The sequence below is a fragment of the Aotus nancymaae genome, unplaced genomic scaffold, assembly GCF_030222135.1.
Source record: "Aotus nancymaae isolate 86718 unplaced genomic scaffold, 86718_ANA_hifiasm-v0.15.2.pri h1tg000004l, whole genome shotgun sequence".
Classification (NCBI taxonomy): Eukaryota; Metazoa; Chordata; class Mammalia; order Primates; family Aotidae; genus Aotus; species Aotus nancymaae.
Genome location: NW_026988415.1, coordinates 18,273,790 through 18,280,736, shown reverse-complemented (window position 1 = coordinate 18,280,736; position 6,947 = coordinate 18,273,790).

Genomic DNA, 6,947 nt, shown 5'->3' with positions numbered 1-6,947 from the left:
AATTTAAGTTACTTCACATCCACAGCAACAGTATGGTCAGAACTTTAAATTTTAGCCATTCTGATTGGTGAAGGAGAAGGGTAGGCTAGCTGTATCTCTTTGTAGCCTTATATTTATTCAGTGGATAATGATGGGAACATCATTTAGATGTTCATTTTATATGCCTATTATTTTAAAACTTTGCCAATCTGGTATGTAAGAGTTTGTTATATGTGTTCTGAATATGTATCAGCATATATACAGATCTTCTTCCAGTCTGTGTCTGGCCCTTTTCCTCTTTTATTTTTATCTTGTCTTTTGTTTAAAAGATATTCTTAGCTCTAATGAAGCCCAATGTATCACTTTTTTGGCTGTTTTGTGTGTGTGTGTGTGTGTGTCCATTTAAGAAAGTTTTGCTTCTCCAAATGTAATGAAGACATTATTCTAATTTTTTCTAGAATTAATTAATGTTTGTGTATTATGTTACTTAGAAGTCAAGGTTAATTATTCCTTATGAGTATTCACTTTACCCATAATTATCTTTTCACCACTGAGTAGTAGTGATGATTCCATCATAAAGCAAGTTACTGTATCTGCAGATTTGTTTCTTACCTCTCTGTTTTATTCCACTTGTCTGTTTATGGTTTTATCAATACCACACTGCTTAATTACTATAGCTTTATAATAATTATTGCTATCCAGTAGTATAAGTACTTTAGCTTGATAGTGTTGGATATTAGGATAGTGTTGGAAGTGGTGGTTCTTCCTTTGCTTCTCCTTCTCCTGATACATCCTCTTCCTCCCTTTTCTCCTCCTACTTAATTTTCTTGGCTATTCTAAGTTTGCTGACTTTTCATACACATTTTTAAATTGCCTTGTCAATTTTTTGAAAGCTGCTGAGATTTTGAATAGTATTTCATGTGTACATAAATCAAATTGGGAAGAATTGACATCTCTAATGATATTGACTCTTTCTACCATGAACCTGGCATATTAAGTTTATTTGGTCTTCTTCAGTTTCTTTGGCAGTGTTTTATAGTTTTCACTGTACATATCTTATAAAAGATTTTGTAAAATTTATTCCTAATTTTTTCCTCTGTTTACATGCTATTGTAAATAGAATTATCTTAATATCATTTTTCATTTTTTTCATTGCTACTATACAGAAATACAATTGATATTTGTATATTACCCTTTTGTCTAGTGACCTTGCTAAATTCACCTGTTAGTTTTAGTAGCCTTTTTTTTGTAGATTCCTTGAAATTGTCTATGAGTGTAATCATGTTGTCTGCAAATAATCAGTTTTAATTTCTTCCTTTTGAGTCTGTATTCCTTTTACCTCTTCTTCTTGACTTATTGTGCTTGCTAGGACTCCCAGTACAATGTTGAATAAAAGTGGTAGGAGTGGATGTCATTGTCTTGTTCCTGATATTAGGGGGGAAGTATTCAATCTTTCACCATTGACTATGATGCTAGTTTTAGACTTCATGTAATGTCCTTGATATAGTTTGGTTGTGTCCCCACCCAAATCTCATCTTGAATTGTGGTTCCCATAATCCCCATGTGTCATGGGAGGGACTAGGTGGGAGGTAATTGAATCATAGGGGCAGTTTCCCTCATGCTATTCTCATGATAGCAAGCTGTCATGAGATCTAATGGTTTTGTAAGGGGCTTCCCCCTTCATTAGGTTCTCATTCTTCTCTCTTCTGTTTTGTGAAGAAGGACATGTCTGCTTCCTTTTCCACCATGGTTGTAATTTTTCTGAGGCCTCACCATCCCTGCAGAATTGTGAGTCAATTAAACCTCTTTTTTTTTTTTTTTTTTTTTTTTTTATAAATTACCCAGTCTTGGGTATGTTCTTACAGCAGCATGAGAATGGATGGATACAGTCCTCAATCAGGTTGAAGAAGTTATTTTCTATTCCTAATTGCTGAGATATGAATGCCGAATTTTATTAAGTGTATTTTCTGCAAATGTTGAGATCATCATATGGATGTTCTCCTTTTTTCCATTAATATGACCTTCTCCCCTGAACAGCAGATTACAGTACCCATGTGTGAGAGAAGTGCCCTCCCTATATCCAGAGGAAAGCAGTATCCTTAGCTGCAAGGATGGAGGGACACCATGGGGAATCTGCACATGCAGGTCTTGCTCACTTTTCCTCAGTTTACTGCCCTCAGCTCACACATCTTTGTCCTATTGCATTTTTCCATAACTTTCCACTCTTCATCAAACTTAGGATAAAAATACTCATGCTTAATGTTTCTTTCTGTCTTCATTTTTTTAATGAAGGCTTCCACATTACATAACACTTATCTTCAATAAATTTTATGTTTTTCCCTTAAAAAATATGGCAAATTGCATTGATTTTCAAATGTTAAGCCAATCTTACATTAATGGGATAAACCCTACTTTGTCATAATATGTTATACTTTATATATATTGTTAGATTCAATTTGCTAATATTTTGTTAAGGATTTTTGCATGTGTATTCATACAGGATAATGTTCTATTGTTTCCTTTTCTTGTAATATTTTTGTTTTTTATATTGGGAAAATGCTGACTTCATTAAATGAGTTGGGAAATATTACTTCATCTATTTTCTGAAAGAATATGTTTGATAATGATATCATTTCTTCCTTCAACATCTGATAGAGTTTATCTATGATACCATCTCTACATGGAGTTTTCTTTATGGGAAGAATTTTAATAACAGATTCACTTTCTTTGATAGAGAAGACTACTTATATTTTCCATTTCTTCTGATGTCAGTATTGGTAAGTGGTGTTTTTAAAATAATTTGTCCATTTAATCTAAACTGTATTTATTGACAAGTTTTTTATATAATTTCCTGTGCTATCTTCATGTCTATAAAATCTATAGATTTATTATATCTGTAGATACAGTTTCCTTTTATTCCTATTATTAGTGATTTTTGCCTTTTTAATCTTGACCTGTCTTGCTATGGGTTTATCAATTTTATTTTTTCCCCAAAGTACTAAATTCTTACTTTAAAATTTTTTCAATTGTACATAAACTTTCTTTCTGTCTTTTTTTAAATTTAATTTGAGACAAGGTCTCACTCTGCCACCCATGCTTGAGTGCAGTGGTGTGATCATGGCTCACTGTGCAGCCTCAACCTCCACAGGCTTGGGTAATCCTCCCACCTCAGCCTCCCAAGTAGCTGGGACTATAGGCATGTGCCCCAATGCCTGGCTAATTTTTGTATTTTTTGTAGAGATGGGATTTCACCATGTTGTCCATGCTGTCTTGAACTCATAGGCTCAAATGATCTGCCCGCCTCAGCCTCCCAAAGTGCTGTGATTATGGGTGTGAGCCTTTAGTAAAAAGACAAAGATTTTCAAATTAGATTTTAAAAACACAACTCTGTGCTCTTTAAAAGAGACACTTTGCCTAAAGCACAGAGGAAAGTCAAATATAAAATAGTGGAAAAAGATGTCTGGCCTGTACATAAGCTTTCTATTTCAATGTTTTCTGTCCTTATCATTTCCTTTCTTATTTCTTTAGGTTAATTTGTTTTACTAGCTTTTTGAGCAGGAAGATTAGATCATTGACATTCAACTTTTTTTCCTTTTAGTTCGTGCATTTAAAACTATAATCTTCCTATTGAAAACTGATTTAGCTGAATCTTACACTTCGATACTTTATGTCAAAATAGATTATTCAGTTCAAAATATTTTCAGCTTTCCACTGTAATTTTTTGACCTATCAATTATTTATAAGGTATTGCTTCATTTTCAAACATTTGAGGATTTGGGGATGTTTATTTATTATTGGTTTCTAGTTAATTTCCATTTTGATTACAGAACCTCTCCTATTTCAGTCTTAACAATTTGTTGAAACTTGCTTCATCACTCAACATATGGTCTCTTTTGGGAAATGTTCTGTGAGCTCTCGAATGTAGTGTGTTTTCTGCTATTTTTGCAAATGGTATTCTATGTATGTCGATTAGGTCAACTTCATCTGTTGTGTTGTTTATATCTTTATATAAGTATTGACTTTCTGCATTTTCTGAGTTAATTTGAGAAATGTGTTAATTTCTCCAACTACAATTGTAGATTTGCCTATTTCTGCTTTGTTACCATGAACTTATGTGTTATGTATTTGAAAATGTGAAATTGTGTGCACATTTATGACTTTTACATCTCCCTGTTGAAGTTGTATTATGCCCCTACAAACTAGTAATTTTTATGCCTTCCATTTAATACTTTTGTAATCTTTGAATTCTGTTGTTGAATTCCTTTGCTAATATGAAATAACTTTCTTTCCTTAAGTATACTTTGAGTCATAATAATATAGCTATATCAACTTTCCTTTAGTTACTGCTTGCATGGTATGTATCTTTTCCCATTCTTTTATATTTGACTTTCTTCCATGCTTTAGGCAAAGTGTCTCTTTTAAAGAGCACAGAGTTGTGTTTTTAAAATCTAATTTGAAAATCTTTGTCTTTTTACTAAATTGCTTATTCCATTTGCATTTCTAAATGTGTTATTGAAGTATAACTTACATATAATAAAGTGCATAAATCTTAAGTGTGCAGCTTGATGAATGTTTATACATGTAATCACCTTGTAACCATGGCCAGACCAAGATATAGAATATTTTCACATCTAGCAGGCTCATTTTACTCCTTCCCAGTTATCACCATAGAAGAGTACTATTCTGACCTCTATCATCATAAATTAGTTTTGCCTATTTTTAATGTAATACTCATGGAATGACACAGTACGTACTCTTTAGTTCTGCTTCTTTCATTCAGTGTATTTCAGTTAGATTCATCCATGTTGTTGCATATGCCAGCAGTTTATTTTTTTAATTTTTGTGTAGTATTGCATTATATGAATTTAACATTTATCCCATCTACTGTTAATCGAATTTTTGTTGTTTTCAGTTTGAGACTATTATGAATACAATCACTGGGAACATTCTGTACATATCAGTTTTTATACACATGTAATCATTTATCTTGGAAAATATATCTCGATATATAGCAAAATATATCTATTTTTACATCATAGGGTAGGCATATGGATTATTTCAGTATTCTGTCACATGGTTTTCCAACGTAGTTAAAATTTTCAATCACATCAGCAATATATAAAAGTTCCAGTTGTACCACTTCCATGTTGACAATACTGTCAGTGTTTTTAATTTAAGTCATTCTTATGGTCATGTAGTTGTAACTCATTGGTGAGCTTAACTTAGATTTACCTAATAATCATTAATGTTGAGCACGTTTTCAAATACCCTGGATATCTTTTTTTTTTTTTTTTGAGAAATGCCTTTCAAATATTTAGCTCATTGTTAAAAAAAATCAAGTTTATTGAATTATAAGTTACATGAAATGAAATGCAATAAGTTAAAATGTACAATTTAATGAATTTTGACAAATGTATTCACCCATGTAACCAACACAATTAAAATATGGCACATTTCCATCACTACGTCAACCCAAATTCCCTTGTGCCCCATGCAGCCAGTTGTTTCACTCCGAACCTCAATCATTGATCTGTTTTTTAATTATAACTTTCTTTTTCTAGAATTGCATATAAATGGAATTATATAGTATGCACCCCTTTGTTTCTTCTTTCACTCAGCAGAGTATTTTTGAGATTTATCCATTTTGTTGCATGTTCCAGGAGTATACTCCATCGCATGGATATACAAAACTTTGTTTATTCATTCACCTGTTGATGAACATTTGGGTTGTTTCTAGTTTTTCACTGTTATGAATAAAGGTGCTATGACCTTTATGTACAAGTATTTGTGTGTGTATGTATACACACACACACACACACACACGCACACACACATATATATATGCTTCCATTTCTTTTGGATAAATATGTTGGGATTTAATTGTTGAGTTATAAGTATATGTTTAACTTTGTAAAATGTCCTCAAACTGTTTTCCAAAGTGGTTATATGATTTAACATTTCTTCATTGATGAGATTACCTGTTTTTTCACATCCTTGTCATGGTAGTCTTTTAATTTTTGTGAGCATTGAGCATTTTATATGTTTATTTACCATCAAAGTTATCTTTTTGTGATGTGTCTGTTAGAATATTTTGCCTATTTTATTGTTATAAGAGATCTTTATGTATTTTGTACACAATTCCTTTGTCAGATATTGTCTTTTATATACTTCATCCTAATCTTTGGTTTGCCATTAAATTTTCTTTTTTCATTTCATATTATTTTTAATTGACAAATATTAAGTGTACATATTCATGGGGTACATAGTAATGTTTTGATAAATATGGTATATTGTGATCAGATCAGGGTAATTAGGATATCTATCATCTCCAACATTTATCATTTCTTTGTGTTGGAAACATTAAATATCTTTCTTTTAGCTATTTGAAGCTATATAATATGCTATTGTTAACTGCAGTCATCTTATAGTGGTATAATTTGTATTCCTTTCCAGTCTCTCCCTATCTCATCATTTCCCCTACCCTTCTCAGCCTCTAGTACCCTCTGTTCTACTTTTTACTTCTATGAGATCAATTTTTTTTAGCTTCCCCATATGAGTAAGAACATAGAGGAGTGTTGACCTTTGCGTTCCTGGCTTATTTCACTTAACATAATGTCCTCCAGTTCCATCCATGCTGCTGTGAATGACAAGATTCTTTTTTTATGACTGAATAGTATTCCATTGTGTATACATACCACATTTTCTTTATCCATTCATCTGTCATTGGACACCTAGGTTGATTCCATACCTTGGCTATTATGAATAGTGCTGTAATAAACACAGGAGTGCAGATATCTCTTCAATATACTGATTTCCTTTCTTTTGGATAAATTCCCAGTAGTGGGACTGCTGGATCATATGGTAATTCTATTTTTACTTTTTTGAGGAACATCTGTAATAGTCTTCATCGTGGCTATACTAGTTTACATTCCCACAAACAGTATCTAAGAGTTCCCTTTCCTCTACAT